A 24,473-nucleotide genomic window follows, 5' to 3' on the forward strand; every position below is an offset into this window, starting at 1 on the left:
GTGAGGAATCTGTGGGTAGCCAGGTGGAGAGGTCCAGTAGACTATTGTTTATATGAGAGTTAAACTAAATGGAAAATCTCATCTAGAAATACAGATTTGGAAGTTGCCAGCATAATGGTCATTATGAAACCATGAGAATGAATAAGATTGCCCACAAAAAGAATGTAGGATAAGAAAAGAAGGGGATCAAGGACAAAATCCTGGGAAATACCACTGTTTAAGAAGCATGAGAGAAAGAGCAGCCTATAAAGCCAAGAAAGACTAATCAAGACGTTGGAGGAGAAACAAGAAAGAGTAATGTGATGAAAACTAAGAGAATAGAGAGTGTGAAAAAGAAGGGAGAGATCGACCATCTTAAATGCCATATAGGTGTCCACAAAGGTAGGACAGAGAAGGAGCCAACTAATTTGGCAAGTGGGATGGCAAGAAGGAGAGAAAAGAATGTGAGCTAAAAAGTAGACACATAAAATGTCGACTGAGAGATATTTTGTTGAGGAAAAAAAAGTAGCTAAAGGAAGGAAGGAACAACAGAGAGGATGCTTCATTTCTTTTTCTTTTAGTAGAAGAGATTGAAGACTGTTTATAACTAATAGGGAAGAACTTATAGAGAGGAAGAAGTTGTGAAGTTGTAAAAGCAAGAGAAAAAGGTGTTTAATGGATCAAAGTCTGAAAGGAGTTAGGTGAACAATACTCAAAGCTCAAGGGGAAAGAGATTGGTCTAGAATGGAACAGTAACAAAAGAAACAAACCAAAACATCATCTTTTCCATCTTTTGTGAGACTCTAGGCAAGAAGGTGAGGGGATGAAAGTTTTGTAAATGGGGCGAAGCTTAAAGTTTATGCATAACCACCTCAGGTTTTTAAAACATGTAGAAGTGGAGGCCATATGGTATAAGCAAAAGGTACAGGAGATTATGAAACCTATCTGGAGAGTTGTGAAGTAGTGGAATTTCCACTAAAAGAGTGCTGAGCAAGGAAAGTAGAAAGATTGACCCTCAGTTCTAAAGCTCAGCTGAGGAATACCATAAATTTGTGGCAGTACCCATCAAACTTTGCAGGCAATGTTTTTCCTCCCTTGTTTAATGAGTCAAGTATCAGAGAAAAGCAGGTAGCAGTATTTACTCAGGGTTGGAGTTTGCCACTTAGGCACAGTGAAATCCAGGGCTGCAAGGCCACTGGGGGTGCTGGTGAGATGGTAGTTTCAAGGAATAAGCCTGAAACAGGCTTAGGAAGTGAACAATATGTTTGTCTTGTTTATCCTGATAAAACTCAAGAGAAAGAAATCACCTCAGAAAAAATTATGCATGTCTTATAATCATTATTGTTTAACAGATGAGATCCTATTTTAATTTTTGCTCCAATTCACAATCATGAAAAACAATATATTTAGCTTCAAATGTCTCCTTGTCCTTGTTCTGGGATTATGCATCAGCTTAAAGTTTGGAAACTCCATAATCATTGGATGACCTCCCATGGAAAGCAGGCATTTCCCTAGCAATCTGGGAGCCAGTATAGTCTTTATGAAATTTTTGCAAGGGAGGAGGAAACATTCACCCAAACCTACTGAGAAGAGGACATCCAGCTCTATGATAGAAGAAAGACTGAAGTCACTTAACAAGCATCTGGAACATATGGTGAAAAATGAACCCAGTTTACCACTTCCCATCTCCCCCAACTGCCCCCCCCAAATAAGAATAGGGCAAGAGATATGAAATTTTTTTTTTTTAAAAGTCTGGGCTGTGGTCTAATATTTTAATTTGGATTCTCTCTTTATTGCCTAGAAAAAGTATGGGGAACATTTTTTATATTCACATATTTTCTTGTCTATGTAAATGTATAATATACATGGATACACACAAGCACAGCATTATACATGCATTTAACATAATTCTATATTGCTCTTTTCCCCTAATATCATGTTCCAAATATTCAAACTGATTTGGGAACTTATCTAAAATGACAGTATGGTAAATCAGTTTATATTGGAACCAGACCAATTTATATTCAAATATTATTTCTGTAAAATATTAAATGAGATTTTAGAAAACTTATGCATTTCTTAGAGCTACAAATTCATCATTTGTGAAAGACATATAATGTCTGAATTCAGGTATGTTATAGAGATGAATGAGACAAAATATATATAATTATACATGTATTTGTTATATATGGTATATAAATGTGTGATTATGTTTATATATTTTTATATTAGTACATGCCAGTTATCATTTTCTTTAATTAAAAAAAATTAGTTATAGTTGGTATTAAATATTATTAGTTTTAGGTATATAGTAGAGCAGTTAGACATTTACTTAACTTACAAAGTGATCCTTCAATAAATCTCGTACCTACTTGACACCATAAATTGCAATAACTATGTATGGTGTCAGGTAGGTACGAGATTTATTGACTGACTATATTCTCTATGCTGTGCTTTAAATCTTCATGACTATTTTGTAAGTGCCAATTTGTACTTAATTCCTTCACTTCTTTCACTCAATCCCCCGATCACTTGCCCATCTGGCAACTATCAGTTCTCTATATCTGTGAGTTTGTTTTGGTATTTTGTTTTTTGTATATTTTGGTCTTTTATTTTGTTCTTTATATTCCACAAAAAAGTGAAATCATATGGCATTTGTCTTTCTCTGACTTACTCTATTCAGCACAATACTCTTTAGGTCCATCCACATTGTTGCATATGGGAATATTTCATCCTTTTTTATGACTGAGTAATATTCCATTGTACATATGTACCACCCCTTTATCCATTTCTCCATTGATGGACACTCAGATTGCCTCTCTATCTTGTTATTGTAAATAATGTTGCAAAAACATATGGATGAACATGTCCCTTCAAAGTAGTATTTTGGGTTTCTTCAGATAAATACCCAGAAGTGGGATTACTGGGTCTTTCTTTGTCTCTTGTTATATAGCCTTTGTTTTAAAGTCTATTTTGTCTGGTATAAGTATTGCTACCCCAGGTTTTTTGTTTGTTTGTTTCCATTTTCATGAAATATTTTTTTCATCTCTTTACTTTCAGTCTATGTGTGTCTTTTGATCTGAAATAAGTCTCTTTTGGTTAGCATATGTAAGGGGCTTGTTTTCTTATTCTCGGCTATCCTATGTCTTGTGAATGGAGCATTTAATTCATTTACATTTAAAGTAATTGTTGATAGATATGTATTGATTGCCATTTTTTAATTCATATTTTTTATCTTTTTTTCCTTCTTCTTCTTAAAGAAGTCGGTTTAACATTTCTTGTAATACTGGTTTGGTGGCGATAAACTCCTTTAGCTTTTTCTTATTTGGGAAGTTCTTTATCCTTTCATTCTAAATGATAGTTTTGCTGCGTAATCTTGGTTGTAGGTCCTTGCTTTGCATCACTTTGAATATTTTGTACCAATCCTTTTTGGCCTGAAAAGTTTATGTTGAGAAATTAGCTGAGAGTCTTATGGGACTGGCTGTGAGGACTGGCCATGACTACAGCAGACAAGCTGTTGTATGGGGACTGACATCATGGAGTGAGATTCAATGTGGAATCTGTATTGGGGCTCTGGTGCCTGCTTAGTCCATCCTTTGGGTGTACCATTTGTGGAACTAATGGGTGGTGCTTTCGTATGGTTTGAAGCTGGATACTGTGTATGTTGATTCTAGAACCTCTTGGGAGGGGCTCCAGTACAGGCCCAAGTCAGTCACTGCCTGTGTCTGGCATGGAGTCACTTGGTAGAAGCTACAAAGTGATTTGCGGTTGGTGTTTGCCTATGCTGAGCTCGGAATTGCCTGGGAGAGGATAGGCTACAAACCGAGACTAGCTGCCACTAGTGACAGGCTGGGGGTCACTTAACAAGAGAGTAGAAGGCATGCTGAGGGCAGCCTCTGCTTGTTTGGGAATTGTAGACCTTTCAGAGACCACAACATGGGCCAAGGCCAGCTGCTTTTGAGGAACAGCTACTGAAAGAGGGTTGGGCCTGCGTGCAAGTTTGGTGTGGGGAGCAGTATTAGCCAGTTTGATGGAGACTCAGACTTATTGCATACCTGAATCTGCAGGCTTGGTGGGGAAAGGGCTCAGCAAAGGAATAACAGAGCCTGCTAGCACTTCTGTCCTGGCCAGAGCTGCCCTCCAGCCCTCACTCTGAAGCTAGACAATTTAGTTCCTCCCCATATGTTCCTGGCACTTTTTGAGCTGCTGCCCCAGCACCGAAGCTCAGAGTCAGTGAGTCCATCGGTGGGTAAGTTCATGTACGGGCCCTTTAAGAGGAACACCTAGGCCTCCGCCAGCTCTCAGTCTCACCCAGACAGAATCCCTGTTGATTTTCACAGCCAGGTGTTGTTGAGACTCCTCATCTTGGCACTGGTGGTCTGGGCTGGGGTACCCAGTGTGGGGTTAGGACCCCTCACTCCTCAGGTGGGACCTTCATAGCCAAGCTAGCCCTCTTAATTCTTAACTGCCCCATGTGGATGTAGGACCATTTTGCATCTCTGACCCTCTTACCAGTATATTTGGTATTTCTTGACATGGCTTCTTCTTTGTATCCTTAGTTATAGGACTTAAGTTCAGCTAGTTTTTAGCTGTTTTTTAAAGGTGGTTGTTTTGTAATTTAGTTGTAATTTTGATGTAGTTGTGGGAGGTGTGCACAGCATTTTCCTACTCTGCCATCTTGATTGGAAGTCTGGATGGAAAATTAAAACATAGTAAATGAGGTTGTGGTGCTACTTTAATCAGAAGAACCATCTTTTTTGGTTGATGTTGGTGTCAGTGCAAGAGCAATAATTATTTCTCCTCTTTGGTTTGGGACCACTCTCTCAGTGATCTCGATAGAGAAAGAATCCACAAAACTCTGGTGTATCGCCACAGGTTCCTCATGTGGCCAAGATGCTCTGAGCTCACATTCTGATTTATTCCTTTGGCAGATATTTTAGAAAGGCCACTCCTTGAGATGACTTGTCCATTTATTAGCCATGGAGACATGCGATTATCTTAGGTACAATTCTAATTTTGGACAGAAGAGAATTAAATTAAGATTATATAAATATATTGTAAAAAATAAAAATGGTATTTGTACAACACATTATGGTTTACAAAGCGATTCTTGTTAGCATATTTAAACTTCATAAAAACTCTTTGTAGTAAGTTGTTATTCATAGTAAAAACAAAACAACTCCTTACATTTTCTAGCTTGAAAGTATACTTTTTTGTTACATTAATTTGATTATATTTCTCTATTTCTTTGCTCAGTATTTCAAAGTCATTTTTTATTTTGCTCCCTTCTCATCTAAAATCTTCAATAGGTTTCTAGAGTTAAACAAATTCTCTCAGTTGATACTCTCTATGCTTATGTTCAAATTATTCTTCCCACATTATCTCCTCACCTCACCTCTTTGGAACATATTTGTCTTTGTTCTCTCCCATTCTTCCCTTCTCCTCCTAATGTCTCTGCTTTTAACAATGCTGGATATTAAACTTTAACCAGCTCTTAAAGGCTTCACTTAGATACCACCTCCTCAATTAAATCATTTTTGCCAACACTCTCATATCCAAATGTGATCTCCTCCTTTTTAAGGTTCCCAATGTATTTGATATTTTTGTTTCAAAAACCATGTCATAACTGTTGACATAAGAAATGTCCAATCTTGTTTTGGGCCCTGGCCTGGGTAGTCCCAGGTCTGGCTGTGATCCAGGCTTGCGGCTAGGAATAGGACCCCGGATTTAGAATGTTACATTGATGTGGTAGGGTGCCTGTGCCCAACTCACATAAGCATGATTCAGCTTATTGTATCACATATGTGTTGCAGATATGCCACTATTGTTCTCTGATATATGTGGAGCTCATGAGATCCCCTAACAATGAAGCATGCTCCCCACAATAAAGTTGGTGCTTGCCGTTTCATATGTGTTCTTTCAACTGGGTGTCTCACCATCGAAACCTTCCCTTCTTGATCAACTGAGTGCTGACACCTGTAGAGAATTTCTGTAAAAATTGACTTGAGCCAAAACCGATGACAGTTGCCAAGAAGCAAGATTTCAAATGCTCCAGAGAATGACAGTTTTGCAGTTTTTTTAATGCATTTGAAATTAAGGCAGGAACATAAGGAAGATTATATAAAGGTGGGAGAAAGCAAGAAGGGGATTGGATTACAGGATAGTTAAGATCATGTGCTCTCCTGGGGGTGGTTATGCATGTTTCAAAGGTGTATTAACCTAGATGAACAAGGACAATGAACAGAGCTTGTTTAAGGCAAAAACAAGCCTTTTACTAAAGCAGTTATGTGTCTGAGGCTTGACGATGTGCCATGACCTGCCCTGTTAGAAGTTTATGATTAGATCACTTTGTGAGGCTACTTTCCGTAGAATCGCCTTCTCATCTACACAATGGTATTGAAGGCATTTAGTGAAGTATCTTAGATTATAACTTCTTGAAAGCTGTGGTTCTTTTTAATTCAAAACCCAGATTAAACATCATTTCCACTATGAATTATTTTCTGGAGGCACTTAATAATTCCCTTCTCTCTCTGCCATGTGCTTTTTATATACTTTACAAAAATGTACCCATTATATTGTATTGAAATGTTTGTTTTTGATGTCTATCTTTTCTGTTAAGCTGTAAGCAACTCAAAGGGGCATAGCATAGTGGTTAAGCAGCCAAACTGCCTGAGTTTAAATCCCAGCTCAGAATTTGCTAGCAGCAAGACCTTGGGAAAGTTACTTAACCTCTCTTGTGCTTTAGTTTTCTTATCTCTAAAATGGAGATAATAATAGTACCTACTTCACAGGATTACTGCAAAGATTAAATGATTTAATATATGTAAACTGCTTACCAGATAGTAAGCAATTATACTCACAGTTTACCCTTGAACAATGGATTAGGAGTGCTGATCCCCTGTGCAGTTGGAAATCTGGGCATAACTTTTGGATCTCCAAAAACTTAACTACTAATAACCTACTGTTGTTAGGAAATCTTACCGATAACATAAACCCTCGATTAACACATATTTTGTATGTTATATGTACTATATACTGTATTCTTATAATAAAGTAAACTAAAAATGTTATTAAGGAAATCATAAGAAAGAGAAAATAATTTACAGTACTGTACTGTATTTATTGATACTGTAGGTTTGCATCATCTGTTTACAAGATAAATTGTCCATCAGTACCTACGTCAATATTGTCAATAAAAAACACTGTGGATGCTGTACATATTAGTAATACTAGACATCAAAAATGAAAAGCTAATGTGAAAAAATTCAATTTACAGGTATAAACAATTCATGCATTGATAATGAAGACGCAGCAATATAGTTGCTTTTTAGTACCCAATGAAATCAATATGATATGATAGCTTCATAGTAATAAGAAAATCTCCAAAAAATTTCTCAATATATTTATTGAAAAAAATTAACATATAAGTGGATCTACACAGTTCAAACCCATGTTGTTGAAGGGTCAATTGTATTGTATTTTATTGTCTTTTGTATTTTTTTGACAAGAACAGTGCTTAAGCTAAGCAGGCAAACAGCAAATGTTTGTTGAATAAATCAATAAGTGTATATGATGTTTTTTTCTAAAATATTCTAAAGTCAAAGGTAGACTATCCTCTCACCCATAACTGTTTTACAGCAATTAATATGAGGTCTCTGATAGGTAATAAATAAATATTTGTGGAGCATACTTTATAAATATTGAATTGGCAGGTAGAGTACAATAAAAATAATAAATTATACAATGTATTAGGCTTATATAAAATAAATGGTCCCACAGGATTTTACATTTAGGTTGTGAGACTATTTCTCTTCTGTTTTAAAGCTCCCAGTTGGGAAGATTATTTAACTTGCATAGTTGCTTTTAGCCAGCCTCTAGCCTCTAATAATATGGGGGAAATCCACGAGGTAAGATCATGGAGGGAGCCAGGCCTATGCAACAGAAGCGGGATGTTGACACTGAAATTGATTCCGTGGTCCCCAAAGGGTGGTTGTAGACCCCAGATCCACCACTGGGGAAGGTTAGGGAGCCTTGCAGTCACTCTGCATGAGATCCGATCCATCAGGACTCTGCACCCCAGAGGAAGGCTCCCACCACACTGAGGCTTTTGGCTGCTAAGAATGAATCAACTGAGGATTTTGAAAAAGCAAATTTTTAAAAAGCTCTTTTTGGCAGATTAATCAGGTAGGTATGGGGTTATTTTACACTCCAGCAAACATGCACATTCATGACAGTGACCACACTGAAAAAAAGGCAGGGGACCTGTTTGTTTAGCTAGAAATGCTTCCACTGACTTCTTCCCCTCCCTCCCCGCTTTGTCACTCAACTTTCCTAATTCTGTGTTGGAGAGGTTCCCCCTACCTCCTCCCCTTGGCTTTTTAAAGTAACTTCAGTGGAGCAGCTAATGAGGCGGCGGAAAGCAAGCTGGTCCGTTCTGGGTTGCTAATGACTCCATTCCCAGGAGCCTAATCAAAGATTTGTACATTTAATTGCTGTCAAGTCAGCTCTAGCCACCTGCCATTTCTGCAGCACCTGAGCTCCCAGCTCAGTAGCCCCTATTCTAAATGAATTCATCACCATTTCTAAAGGCCAGAAAGCCAGGCTGCCGGGCAACCCTGAATGGAGTTTATCCGAGAGGGCAGAGACCAACAGGCCTTGGTGAGAAGTGTTGCTGACCTAATTGGGTCAGCTCTGAAGGGACCCACCCTTTCCTAGGATCAGATTTTCCTGCTTCTGGGGGCGGGGGTGGGGGTGGGGTGGGGTGAGTATGGTGAGAATGAGAATGTGAAGAGGGAGGGAAGAAGGTCACATCTGATTACATTCTTTCAGATGGCATAATTTCTATACCCAGCATATGGTTGTGCCATGGATCAATATTTGCTGGAGGATCGTCTCAATTAAAATGATAAGTATTTTATTGTCTTTTCCAAATTCAGATTGTAGTTGTCCTCTGGGTTATTTTTTGTTTTTTTTTGTTTTTGTTTTTTACATTTTTAGAATGATAGAACAATTCATCTGGACCTGAATTTAACTGAATGACAAAACTGGCTACCTCATGGGGATATAAATTAGTTAGGAAAGAAAATTTTGTTTAGCCTTTATTCTATTTGCAATAAAAATTCTTTAAACTTATGTACTACACTCTAACTTTATTCTTTTCACCTGAAATAGGTACATCAGGTATATCAATTATATCTGATCTTTTTAGATCAGTTTCTAGAGCAAAGGTGGTGGTTCTCAAATCTGAGTGTGCATTAGAATCAACTGGAGGACTTATTAAAACAAAGCTGTCTGGGTCCCTCCCCCAGTTTCTGATTCCATCTGACATGAGTGGGGCTTGAATATTTGCATGTTTAACAAGTTCCTAGGTGATGCTTTTCCCACTAGACCACTAGGAGAACTATCTAAAGCCTCTTTGAAATGCCAATCTCACTCTCTACAGATGGATGAAATTGTCCTTTACAAAGAATTTGATCATCTGTGTCTGTCTGCTCGTAACTGAGTTGGCCATAGGAAAGAGGCACTGACCCTAAGAACTTATGTGGAAAAAGAAGGGATTCTTCTTTTTATTCCTTCCCATCATAGGCCCGAATATGTGTAAAGGAAGGAGAAATAATAGGCCAAGTGAGTGATTGGGCAGGTATGTAAAGATAAATAGGCCCTCCCGTCCTAAATTCCTTCAGTCGAAATATGGCTACTTGTATTTGGGAATTTATTCTCCCTTAGGGTGACCAACTACCCTGGTCTGTCCAGGACTGAGGGGTTTCTCAGTTTGAAAATTTAGAGTTGTGGGCAAACAAGACACTGTTCACCCTACCTCTTATTTGGTTTAGCAGAATCTACATCAAGAAAGGCACATTGTTGATTCAGATTTACAAATAAAATGAAGGTAAATATTATCAGTCTATGCACATCTTTTTCATACTCCTGCCAAAAAATAAAAATAAAAAAAGAAGGAACTAAGGTATTTAGGTAGATAAATCTTCATTCACGATCTTCAGCTTGCCATCAACAAGCTCTAGGCAACTTTGGAACTGGACCCATTTTTCATTATTAACTAACAGTAGGGAGGTTTTTTCTTTCTTCATGGAAGAAATTTGCTAAACTTGAACTGATTTTTAAAAATAAATTAGAAGAGCCAAATACTTCTATCATTTCACTGCACCCTATAGCTTCTCCTTGCCCTTGCCCTTGAATTTCTAGCTTAGTCTTTTATGAACAACCAAATATCTGATAAAGATATCTTAGTGACTATGTCCTAAAGTCTTCTGTTAATTGTTATTTTCTTGTATTTCTTTGTCTTCCTCCACTCTGCACAGTTGTCACCATGTTCCAGACAAATGCACAGTTGTTTTGATTTCCTCCTTACTGCTTAGTCTATTTATATCAGGGGACCCTGAAAAGTGTGCAAGATAACCTTACTAGAAAGCTAAATTAATTCTAAAGAGCAAACATCATATGATCTGCCAATCAGATGGGAAAATATTGTTAATTGTTATTCACTTAGTACACTAAATCTTTCCCCAGAGTGCTTAAAATCACAGAGATGAGATATACTTGCTCTTTATTCACTTTTGGAATTTAGATCTAAATGCATCTGTGACCTGGGAAGATAGAACAAAAACATAATTGCTAATAAAAAAAATAATTGTTATCTATATGACAAGACCAAGGGAGCAAGTGTGTGTGTGTGGGTATGTGTATATATTTTCATGGGGAAATCAAATTGGCAACCCTCTGGATGGAAAATTCAATACCCTTTAGGTTGAGAATTCCCCAGGAGCAAAAACACCCTGACTAGTGGACTCCTGGTTCTGTCATTTTCTGCTCATCTTGAAAGGCTGAGCCAATCACCATTCTCTGGGAATATCCTTTTCTAACCAGAGCACCTCCACACTCCAAGGGTTCCTTTGATTACTCCTTCCTCCAAGTCCCTTTATTTTGCGCCCCTGTTTTAGCCCTTATTACATAGCCTTGGGATAATTTGTGTATGTATTTGTCTCCCAATTTGGCTGCAAACCCTTGAGGCCAAGATCCAGGATATAGATGTAGTGGGCACATTGATGCCTCATGCAGAGCTTGGCACCCAGCACGTACTCAATAAGTATTTGTTGACTGAATGACTGACTGTTACACGTGAAGCAGTTTTAGTGATTCTGAGCACAACTCCTGGCTGATCATGTGTACAGAATTTGTTGTATTTATTTTGATACTGTAAATAGGATTTGGGCCAAGTCAAGAAATTCTTAATGTTCTGCCCTTATAACATACATCTGGGCACAAGTATACTTAAAGGTTAAATCAGCCACTACTTGAGAGACAGAATTTAAAACATAAGGTTGAAAAGGCAATTGGTTTGCTTTATTTCACTTACAGTGCATGTGCTTGCTTCGTTCCCACTGGTCCTATAAAACCCAGAGCTATGGAAAGTAAAATGATCGGGAAGCTCATCCCTCTTGCCAACTATTTTTCCCTCCCTCTTTTCCATGGAAGTTGGAAAGCTGCCTCTACTCTGCTATGGGAGAGACAGACTGACTCTGACCCAGAGCAGCATTTATTATCACCCTGTAAACCTCGACAGGGATAACGTTCAAAATGGTACCCTTGTGCCCTAAGACAGAGGTCGTTGCTCAACTCGGCCTAACTCTCATGTTCACTGCTTCTGCGTCAATCTCACCCAACTGTTACGATAAATGGTGGAAGAAATGGAGAATGTTCTCTGGAAACCTTGACTTTATTGCAGGTGTGACTCATTTACCCAATAGAGCTATATGAAAAACCACATTTTTAGAAATCTAGTCATATTTAAATTGAACTAGAAAAAGTGCATTTAAAGGTGGCCATTTAATGGAGATATTTATGAATACTTTCAAAGTCACATCTTTGCCAATGGAATAGCAATCCATAATTTTTCTGTGCTTTTCTTTTATGAAAACGAAGATTTTCACAAACTGACTTCGCTCCAAGTGAGATGCACAAGAAATATTCAAGGTTGGTTGCAGGTAACATGGAGATGTATAATTATTAATATGTTAGAAATCCTAAGGCACTTGGGTTTTCACTTTCTTTTTCTCTCTGTTGTCTGCCTCTAGAGGGCCCACTCCCCACCGCACCTCTCTCCCTCCTTCCTTGGCTCCTCCCCCATCTGGATGAACAAAGAAAAAAACAAAAGAACAAAAGAGAGACCTTTCAAATGTTCTTTACTTCTGAAGGTGTGGGCTTGTTGACAGAGAGTGATGAGGAAAGTTGAGACTGAAAAGAGAGAAAGAGAGAGGAAGAAGTACCTGGAAGCAACAGGGTGAAATTAAGCCACTTTTAAACTCTTTGCTCTTTCTGACTGAGAAGAGGATTCAGTGTGATCTGTGATAGTGCACACACGGCACTTGTCATATCCTGTTCCTGTTTTCCCTCCACACTCACTAACCCTGCATTCAGTGTTTCTGGACCTCGGTTTCTCATATAGGCACTGTGGGATCTCGAAAGGTCTTTAAGCAGGGGTGCAGTGTAAGGGCGCCATCCTTTTTGTGTGACGTTACAGAACCATACAGAATTCTATTTGTTCAGTTAGGCAGTGTGCCAGAAAGAGAGGAGAGTCTAGTCAGGATATTTAGCTTATCAGCTGCCACTGCAAGAATTTTCTATTACAAACTTTCTAACATTCTGACTCCCCTGGTTTGAAAATTTCCAACGCTGTTCCTATACCAACCCAAAACATTATATGCTGTTTCTTGTGCAATGTAGCAGCAGAATCTACATTACAAGAAAGATGTGGGAAAGGTGTGATTTATTTCTCATTCTTTTGTATGGACATATTTCGGATATAACAGAACTCCACAAGACGCTGAAATACACCTGTAGCTACATATTCAACTGCCATATGCCTCCGCTGGTTTCCTTAGAAGGTATGTAAATCGAACATTCCTGGACACCTGGCCAGTATGGAAAATGTCAGACAGTTCATCTCAAAACCCCTAATATCCAGGTGTTTTCAAATGTGCAGCCAAAATACCTGAACACTATCCTGAACTACACAATCATAAATCAGTTGCTTGGTTTCATGCAGCTGCAGACCGACCATTCAGGACAAAATCCTGACATGTGCCTTATGTCTCTTTTTCAGAAATTTGTCCTAATTTTTATCTTTGCAGTGAGAGAAAAGTTTTTATCTGTCTCCACCAGTATTTTTTTCTCATTTTGATGATTGATTCATCTCGAAGTTGAGTTAAATACTGTTTAAAACACTACCAACAACAACAACAAAAAGTGTGAAGTTAGAAGCCCTATGGGCCAGCCCTACAATCCACAATCTTGCTGTGATCTGGCTAAATCATATTCCCCCAACCTCAGCTTACTCACCTACACAACAGGAATGATAACCCCTGTCTTAGAAACTTCTTAGGAAGATTCAATGAGATGCTGTGTGGAAACACTTGGAAGCTACGTGAACATCACATCATATTTTTGCCCATTGATCATTCAGGCATCTGCCTTAAAGGAGGACCACCAAAGGACGTATACCCACAGGCAGCAAGCTTGGCTTTTACTCTAGCCATCTCTTTGCCACCTCAACGTAAACTATCAATAAGTTCTAGAAATCAATGAGTTTGAAATGCTATTGCCCTAAGGCTACTCTGTCGCCTCTCAGAACAGCAATCAGCCTGCCCTGTGGGGTGGATGTTTCCCAATCCTGACCCCATTTATCTATCAATTTATTCATTGTCAATTAAAAACATCTACCTGAAGTGTAAAATATAGTATAATCGCATCTAGCCATTTAGTTGTTTTTTTTTTTATTTTTACAAAAAAATATTTAAAAATTATTTTGGCCAAGTTTATTGAAGTATAACTTACATATACTAAAATTCACTTTTTTAAGTGTGCAGTCCTATGAATTTTGACAAACACATATTCATCACCACCGTGATGAATATATAGAACAATTCTATCATCTTTTGAAATGGCCTTGTTCCTGTTTGTGGTGAACTTCTTCCCCTTACTCCATACCCTGGCAACTGTTGATTGATTGATTTTCTGTCTCTACAGTTTTGCCTTTTCCAGAATGCTATGCAAATGCAATCATGCAGTATGTAGCCTTTTGGGTCTGGCTTCTTTCACATGATGCATTTGAGATTTGTCCATATTGTTGCTTGTATTAATATTGTTGAGTAGTAAGTAGTCCAATGCATGAATGTGCTATAGTTTCTATGTTTTTGGTGATTACAAATACAACTCTAAACATTTGTGAAGTGTTTTGTATGTATATACATTTTCATTAGCTATTTGGTTTGAGATGTATTTAAATTTAGTTCAAGAGAAACAGACACTGAGGACTTGGAGGACCCCTGGGGAGAGGAGAGAGTATTTTTCCTTCATCAGTTGATCAGGCCCAGACCTGTCAGTTCAACATGGGCTAGTTGGAGCAAGAGGGTGTTATCATTTTCACTGAGGACATTTATTGAAAAGAAATTAAAGTTAATTCTATTTTTCTGAGCCTCTGGGAAAGAACATAAGTACATGACAGCAACCATCAGTGTAGTGAGCCTAAGGTTGTCTAGTGGTTAAAGTAATATTTCCATGGATTCTGGCAATTCCCAATGTAGGTTCTCTGTGTGTACCTGATGAATTCTTTTTTAGTTCAAAGGTAACTGTCTTTAATAGATAAAGAAGAATATAGAGCCTGTGGGTAGACTGCTTGCTAACAAACTCTTCAGGGTCACTGAGATTGAATAAACTTTCTTTTTGGCTAACTTAGGGGAAAAAAAATCCATGTTTCTTAGTTGAAATAGTTAGAATCTATTAGAATCTCTACTGTGCTCAGCATACCACAGTAATTATCAACTTCTACTGAGGATTTCAGGCTTAGCATCAGTCCTACCTGCTTTCTCCTTGTATCCATCAAAAATGGGAGTTCAGGAAGAGTTACAGCCATGTACAAGAAAGTTCAGCTAACCCTAGGATCTCGACTCTCTCCCACCACTGTACCTTATCACTCTAGAGCCACTGTGTTCTCTAACCCCTCAGAACTAAATGTTTTCATCTACCCAAGAAATAGTTCCTGTGTGCTGACCTGGTGTCAAGCCCTTGGATGAGGGTGGGGGCTCACAAAAGATTGTGCTAAAAAGTAATCTGACCTTTATCATCTAGACATCAATGTGAATGAGTCTCAATGGTGATAGTGCTTCAATGACCTCAGAACAATTTTTCAGGAGCAGCAAAGACTATAGAAGAATTTGTAGCTAAAATATAGTGTTATACATGTATAATAGTCTTATGTTCTACTCTTTTAATTATATATGTAGAGTATTTCAGCTTTATTTGTATGGGCTGGCCCTATCTGAAACATTATTTTAATGAGTAAAAGTGCTTGGAGTTCTGAAAAACTAACTTAGAAACACAACTTTGAATGCAGCCCATGAATAATTTCAAGAGTTAGATATATCAAGGGCTGATTTACCAATTGCTGGGTTTGAGATTATTAACATCCATGTTAAGAAGCATTTAGTCATCTGAGGTTCAAGTTTTATCAGTACCAGTAACTAGCATTGAAATGTTAATGGTATTAATAATAGTATTGACAATAATAATACTAGTGATAAGAGCTAACTTTTTATGAGCAAAATGGCTAAGAGAATTGATGCTAAATTTAGCACCAGTTCTAACTGCCTTCTCCCTGTACTTATTAGAATAGGAGTAAGGCAGGAAGTAAATCATGACTAGACTCAAATTGCAGCTCTATCATTTGTTTCCTGTGTGTCATTTAGAAAGTCATATAATCTCTCTCAGCTGTGGATCTTTAACTGAAAAATGGGAATGATTAATAAGGCTACTTTATAACACCCTTATGAGAATTACATGAAATGATGCAGATATTTAACTTAGTGCCTGGTATATAGCAAATACAAAATAAATATTCACTGCTGTTATTATTATCTTTTGTGTGTGTGTATAGAAGGACTGAATAAATTTGGAAAAGATAAGTGAAGAATTACACTTTTATATTTTAAAATGATAGACTCAGTTCAGTGGTTGGTAGAGATAATCATAATTTCCTCTGGTTTGAAAAAGGAAGAGATCCGGACCAAATACCTTAATCTAGAGAACAAAGGGGGTGATCTCACATGTAGGCTGATTAGAGAGATCATGTTACCTCAAACAAAACAAACATTCCTATTCCTGTTTAAATTTCATTTTTTCAATAACAACAAAAAGTAGTTTTTCAGACAAGAAAGGGTCAAACCAAAATGATAACTAAAAAGATAATGCAATGTTATGGGATGACACGGAAATGTCTAGAGAATCATGGAGAATGGAAAAGGTGCAGAAGACCAGAAATGAGAAAATGCCTTACTTTAAAAAAATTCTAGGTTAGATAATCACATAGATGACCTGTAAATGTTTAGAAGAGACAAGATTATTTTAAGGAACCATCATGGGTTTATGAAAACTGGGCCATACGAACATTATTTTCTTCACACGGTTGCTAGCCTGAAAGATCTAGGGAGTATATTTTCTAAATGTATGATGAAAGAGTTTATGAAATTTTAAAATACTGAAATGATGAACAAATAAAAAATTTAAATTGAATAGGATTAAACATAATTTTTATCTCCTGTGACACAAAAATCAGTAGTCCAAGAGTTCTAGTGATGTTTCTTTCATTTCCAGGAAACAAACTCTGTGTGTTTCCTGCATTTGTGTATGAGTCTGTCTAGTGGTTAGTGAAAGAGTCAGTGTCTAGTGGTTAGGAAAAGAATAGAGAGTCATGTCACAGGAACAAATCGCAAGCAAACTTCATAAAATCAGACTAGGGACTGAGACAACTCCTACACTACCTCCTTTCTCTTGCTTCCCTTATTTTCTCTCTCCTCTTATCTGTTCTTCTCTTTGAATGTCTGTCCCATTAACCCACTTCTTTCTGCCTCCTGACTTTCTCTGCTTGCTTCTCAGTATGCAAATTGATCAGAAAGCTTTCTTCCTTTCTTCCTTCCTTCCTTCCTTCCTTCCTTCCTTCCTTCCTTCCCTTCCTTCCTTCCTTCCTTCCCCTTCCTTCCTTCTTTCCTTCCTTCCTTCTTTCTTTCTTTCCTTCTCTCCCTCCCTCCCTTCTTCCCTCCCTCCTCCCTCCCTCCTTCCTTCCTTCCTTCCTTCCTGCCTGCCTTTCTCCTTGCCTGCAAAAAGGCAGAGACCAGTTGAGCTATACTACAAGCATTTAGAGAGCTCCTGCTTCCTAAGAGTCAGACACTGTGTTTTTCCCCTAGATCCCCAAGCATGAATGACTGCATGGGTTTCACATGCTAGTGGAGAGGTGAACATTTAAATAAGTGTCACTAAAAGCAATAGTTATTATGATTGAGATGAACAGAAGGTTCAGTGGAGGCACCAGGAGAGCAGAGACCAGTTCATCCTGAGGAGGTCAGGGAAGGATAGCTGCTAGCATGATCCCCGAAGGATCAGTGGAATTTCACTAGGTAGGTCAAGAGGAAAATTAGCGAAATTCATGAATGCACAGGAGTATCAATACTGCATGTTCAGGGAACTAACCATAAGTGTTTCCACAGGGTTGGAACTTGCAGTGTGGAGGGTGTTTGGTGAAGAACTGAGACATACAGCTGAGGAGCTAAGCCAGACCCGGGTCATGGAGAGGATGGGAGCTTCATCCTCTAGTGTTATAGGGCTTCGGGATTTCACAGAGTGAAGACTTGATTCCATTTTGGTGGTGAATCATAAAAGGTGAGATTAGAGGCAGAGCGATAAGTTATTAACTATTACAATAATCCAAAAAAAAAAAAAGATGATAAAAACCTTGGGAAAGAGAAAAGCACCAGACCCAAGAGATTGTTTTAGAAAAACAGAGTAACCTGTGTTCGGTAACCAATTGGGAAAAAGAGGTATGTATGGGGCCTGGTTTCTAAGTAGTTGATCAGTAGTTCTATTAATTATGACGGAAAACATAAAAGAAGGAGCTAGTTTTAAGAAGAAGAAAGACCAGTTTAGGTTTAGATTTGACATGGAAATTACCAGAAGCCTATTCCAGCTTGATATAGGGAAGATCCTTCTGACATGTAGACTCAAACAGAAGAAGTGAGTTCCCCATCTCCAGGAGATTTCAAGCAGAGGGTCACATAACCACCTGTCAAGGTGTAAAAGAGATGATTCCTGTATTGGGTTGGAAGCCACCATAAACAACCTTTCAAATCCTTTCCAACTTTAAGATTCTATGAAGCTATAAAAGTAGAAAAAAAGGCTATTTATTTCACACATTGTTGATGTCCTCTGACAAATTTTAAATACTATTGTGTTATATACCATGAAATAAAAACAAGTAGAAAAGAGAGTGATAAGTTAAAGGCACACTTTTTATGTGTGCCTTGATAGCTGTTTACTTATTTTATATATTTTTTTTTCTTGAAGCTGTTTATATCCAGAAATTTAGTAGCTGTTAAAAAAATCAGCATTCAGTATTTGGCATACTTGTCAATGTCAGGGGCTCTGGCATAGCCAACTCTACATGTATGTGTGTAAGTATGTGGTTATGTGTGTGTAAATTAGAAGAAAGGGACCATGATTTGTAACTAAATGATTTCTAGCTTCCATTTAATGCAATATCTATTCTATTACTGCAAAGCAGTCATTTGTGTTTTTTACAAACCATAGATTCTGAGCAGAGTTAAATATCAATCTAAGTATAACATCAGTATGTAAACAGATTGATGAATTGTTAGATTGCTAGGATCTGAACCATATGGAACTGTGCATAACGCTCTGAGGAGCGGAGGATAATTTTAGCATTCCGTGAAAACCAAGGACAAGACGCAGCTACACTACCAGTTGATTAAACTTCCCAACATTATTCTATTTTCCTTTCAAGGCTGTATGGGACAATTAGCATTTTGAACATTAAAAATATAACTTGCTAGATTATTTCCCTCCTAATGCAGGATTAATGGACTATATGGGTGTTAGTGCCAGAAAAGTCTGTAGACAAAGACTGGGTAGGGGTTGCTATCCTGAGAGCCAGGCTCTGTTATCTGCTCCCTCAAATTTTGTATATATATAATTAAGATTCCAAAGCATTTAGATCTTCAAAGGGGTCTATGATGAAAAAAAAAAAAGATAAAAAAGAAAAAGAAAAAAGTTTAAAATCATCACTTTTTAAAAAATTTTTATTTTGTTAGTTTCAAGTATATAGTACATTGGTTAGTCTATAAAATGATCCCCTAATTACTCTTTCTCTCTGGCTCTCTACCTAGCCAATACATTAATGCTAACTGCCGTGCTCCCTATTCTTGTGACTATCTATCAACTAATTTGTACTTCTTTAACCCTTTATTCCATTCTCCTATTCTCCCAATCCCCCCAGCCCTCCTCCCCTCTGTCCATCACTAGATTGTCCTCTATATTTGTGAGTCTGTTTTTGATTAGTTTGTTCTTTTTGTTCCTTGGATTCTGCATATAAGTGAAATCATCACTTTTTAAGTGGTAGGAACAAGGCTAGAATCCAGATCCTGTCTCTCAATTCTGAGCTCTTTCTCTGAAATTACACTAGTCTCATATATTATCTACAGTGATAGTATGATATATTTATACCTTGCTACTATCTGGACAGATTCTTTCTCTTTCCCAGGTCATATAAGTAATTCTTTTTCCTCTCTAGCTGCAGATGTAGCACTGTTACTAACGTGTAGGGGAGGGGAAGTTAGAATTGAGTTGAGGGGTCCTGGGGATTCTTTTTTGATTTAAAGAATTTTAGGCTAAATCTACGTCGTCAGAGTAGAGCTGATAATTAAGCAATTTTCAGCTGAATTTAAGCACAAAAGGCAGCCAGTGTGGAAAATTGCTTAAGCTTTCAATGAATTTGGGTTTTGCAAATCTGACCTGTGTTTCCAAAGAAGAGAAAATTTTCTGTGGAGTACTCAGAGATGCACCACGGAGAGGATTAGTAAAGAAGACTCTCGGAAAAGGCTCCAAGAACTGCAATCATTTAGCCAAGGAGGCTGAGGGTGAATGTGATATGGCTGCCAAGTTTATACAACACTCTTACACGAGGCTTTCCAGCATGAGACATGTGACCTCTGAGCAGAGGGAGACCAGGCTAAGCCTACACTCTAGGCCTTCACCTTAGCTTCTGTGGACCTGTTGACACAACTGCAGTGCTACCAGCATTTGGATAATCAGGTGGCCTTCCTCTCAGACACTCAGAATAACAAGGGGAGGACAGCGCTGGGGAAATGCTGGAGCTGCCACAACCTGAGGGCAGGAACAGGGCCTCTGAGTACCTGACTGGGCTCAGCAGACCAGTCAGCTGGGCTTGGAGCAGACCCTGCACAAATTGGCCTCCTTTGTCTCAGGAGAGGCTCTAGGAGGAAGACAGGAAAGCAACTGGAAGAGCCATCATTTTGCTGCATTTTCAATTTCATTCTGGGGGAGTGTGGACTCTTCATGTGTTTTAAAGAAATAAAGAGTGATCTAATCTAGAGTATTGTTATGATTTTCCTTTGGGGACTATAATAACTGGCTCTTGCCATGAGATATGGTAATTCATTCTAACTTTATTAGATATGTCTCTTGAAATCTTCCATGCTGCCCTTCCAATTTGCTTCACTACTGGTTAGTGAGGTGGCACTCCTCATCAGCATCTTGCTCGGACAGGTGCAAAGAACAAGACCTAAAGGAAATACCAATTCCAGGAATGAGTATATAAAACAGGGACCAAAAAATGTATGCATGCACATCACCTTGAGTGGTACCTGGTAGGGCCTGGTGTGAGGCATGTCTTATGAGGTTTTAGTGAAATAAAAAATCATAAACATAGAAAAGAATAGACCATGTCTTAAATGGATTGAGTTAAATGGCCTCACTGCTGTGCTGTGAAAGATAGGTGAGTGACAGGAAGGATGAGGAGGAGCAGTAGCAGCATAAACGTGTCTTGAACTTTAAGGCACTAAACTCCACCATGCTTCCCAAAGGAAGTTTATCACTTTCACTCACTACCTAGACATTGGTGTTACTTCTTTATTACACGTGCCTGCCATAGTTAGAAACAATCCAAGTTATGTCAGCTGCACCCCTGGGTGTATGACCCTTGGCAAAATAGCGTGTATTTTCACATGTCTGACTCCCAGTGGCAAATTCTCTTAGATAAAGTCCTTCTCTCAAGGCCATCTCTCCACTGACGACCTTTGGGGGCACTCATGCTCAGTTTTCCTGCTTTGAGAACTTCCTAGTTAAATATCCCTTATCACTGGGAAAACTTGACCTCTAGCAGGCAAAGCATGTCATGGAGCAGGGGGAATGGAACTTTCTGACTTTAAAGTCATTTTGGCTTTGCTTACCTTTGAAGTAGAACATTTGTATTTTGAAACTGTTTATGAGAAGTTCTCTGAGCACTGACCTGAAAACACAGATACCAAGAAATTCTGGAGCCAGAGTGTCCAAATAACTAGGATAAGGACAATTGAGTTGAATAATAAAGTCTGGCACCAACTGCTTAGGCTTTTGAATTTTCCAACAGCAATCTTTCCTTGTCCTGAGCCTTTGGTCTAGGGAAAAGAGTTCAGGCTTTTGAAATAAAGTGTATTTAAGGCTTCACCTTGCTGTTGACCAGCTGTGAGAACTTAGGCTGGGAAGCTAAGCTTTAGTTTCATTAGGTATAATAGGGGACAACAATAACTATTTTACAGGATTTTTGAGACATTTAAATGAAGTAATAAATGCTTTCTAAGTTCTTGACAAGTATCTTATTCCTTCCACCGCCCGCCCCCACCCCATTTTATAGATAAATAAACTAAGGTCCAGAAGAGTTAAGTAACTTGTCCAAGATAATACAACTGGTCAGTATTATATTCTGGAACTTCGAGATCACAGTAAGTGGTCAAGAAATCCCATTTAAAACCAGATTAATGTCATTTTACTGTGATCCTATCTCCCTGAGAAATTTGCATGCTGGTCTAAAAGAACCATGGTGCTCTTTAATATTTTCACTAATTGTATTAGGTTCAATTTTCTTCTATAAGACGTTCTTGGAGATAAAAGGGAGAATGAGCCCATTGCATTTGTTTTGTAACCTTGTAATATGAAAATTATAATAGAGCTAATCCAAAACTGTAGACCTAAATTGAGGAAAGCATGAACAAATACAGTCCTTAGTATAGAGTTTTACAAATAGAACATATTCAATAAATGCATGTTGATTGAGTGTTTAGAAAGATTAGTTCTCTGATATTCTCGTAGAGGGCCAACAAGTCCTGGAAAAGAAAACATATTTTATATCACCTTAAATGTCTTACTCTGGAGGAAAATAAACAAGCCTAGAGTTATGACAACAGGGCTGGAGTCAACGTGACACTCTAGGAACTACAAAATCAAATCAGTTATTTTGGCAAATGGAGCTCTAGACACTTGTCACAGCACCAGATGATGTTTATTCCAACAAAAAGGTTATTATAATGTATCTCTTGGATTAAGTTTTTCCTATTACAAGGACATTTTGTCAGATTCAACTAAAATAAACTAATGCTAACTCTACCTTTCCAATGTTTCACTTTAAAACACATACCTAAATATTTATACATTGTCTTTCTGACTTGAACCCCAGAACAACCATGAGGAACAAATAGAGTGGGTTTATTGTTTGTGACATTTGTGGGATGGGGCTAGAGAGCTTGTGTATCTTGCATGCATTTATCAAAGTGGCTGGTCCATATGGGTCCTCAATAAATAATAAATAATAGCTATCATTGAGTGCTTACTGAGTGGCAGGTATTACTCTAAGTATTTCACATACATTGACACATTTCTTTAAGAGGAGTTAGGCACAATTGTGATGAGTGTGTGAGAGTGATACTCACTAGCTGAGTGACCTTCGGCAAGTTACTGAAGCGTTTTGGCCTCAGTTTCATCATCTGGAATAGGGAATCATAACTGGGATAATCTCATAGGGTTGTTATGAAGATCACCTGAGCTAATATGCATCAAGCATTTGGAACAATGCTGGCCTACCTGAATGCTCAATAAATACTGGCTAGTATTTTTCTTTATCCCAAAGTAACTTTTCGAGTCATTAGTGAGTCTGGGATATGAACCCAGGCTATCTGACTCAAAAACCTGTGTCACTAATCACTCTTTATTTTGGATGAGTAACCAAATAAGTGAATAAATAACTTAGAGACTTACGACAAGATAGTGGCCTGAATCCAGATCTCCTGTCGCCCCATAGTTCTAGCACTAGATCAAGGCTGGGCTATGGAAAATGTACAGATCCACTTTCCCAAGAGGAGACAGGAAGTTGCTAGTGTATGTGGGTCTTATGCCCCACCCCCTTTGACCTCAGATCACACCTCCTTCCAGGCTGCTGGGCGGATGGTGCCTGTGCACACAGATGTACCCTCCTGCTCTGCGGGATTGGATTCTTTAGCACACTAAGGGAGAAATGAACTGAGTGAGTACAGATAATAATAATAAGTGGCATTTGAATAGCACTCTCCAGTTTACAAAACACTTTCACGTCCATGGTCTCATTTGATCAATGGAACAATCTTGTGATGTAGATTATTATCTTCATTCTTGAGCGCAGAGACATCATGTGACTTGCCCAAGTCACAGGGCTGGCAAACCCCAGAGCCCAGACTTCCACAAGGTCTCCCAACCATGGATCCCATGTTCCTTCCTTGACAAAATATTTGACGCTTTACACTAAGGAATCTTTGTTCTTGTCCTCAGGAAAAAAAAATTATAATATTTCCATGTAGATTTTGATATTCTTGGGAAAGTTTCAGTTTGAACCATCCTGAAGACAGAAGAATGGGACCAGATGAACTCTCAGATCACATCTACAGCCATGGAGTCTGTGATTCTTTTTCAAGATTTGTAAAAAAAATCAAATTATTCACTTGGAATGCTTGGTGCAGGAAATGTCAGAGCAGCTGTAAAGAGCTATTTATTTGGGACCATCTAACCATGTGCCGTGATAGAAAAATTTGGGAGAAGGAAAGGGAGCATCAGGAAAATTATTGAATTACTTCATATGCTATTGTCTTATTCTTATGACATTTTATTTCAAAACTTTTGTTCACAGCATTCTTCTACATAAACCAGTGTTCTCTGGAACCTCTCCACTTCATTGTGTTTCTTTCTCTCACGTGTATAGAGATTGTTTTTCATTTTGAACCCAATTGCTTCTTTGATTCCATAGCAACTTGCCCTTCTGAGCATGTGGCATAATTACTTCCACAGCAATGGGCTGAAGTTAAAGACAGGCTGTTATGTGAGAGAGACTACAGGCTGAGCTGGCAGACCAAGGTAAGAGTTTCTTTTAAAAGTGCTATCCTTAACAATAGCAGGACAGAGTCAGAAAATTACTGGCATTATAAATTTCTTTTTCGATAAAGGTTTTGTCCCTATCTTTTAAAAAGCTGTGTCACGCTGTGAAAATTTCTCTACATTTTTAATTGTAGATAATTTGTGTAAGAAAAACCTTGCAGTGAAAATGGTCTAATGAA

This window comes from Pteropus medius, unplaced genomic scaffold (genome assembly GCF_902729225.1).
Source record: "Pteropus medius unplaced genomic scaffold, Ma_sr-lr_union100, whole genome shotgun sequence".
In the NCBI taxonomy this organism is placed as follows: domain Eukaryota; kingdom Metazoa; phylum Chordata; class Mammalia; order Chiroptera; family Pteropodidae; genus Pteropus; species Pteropus medius.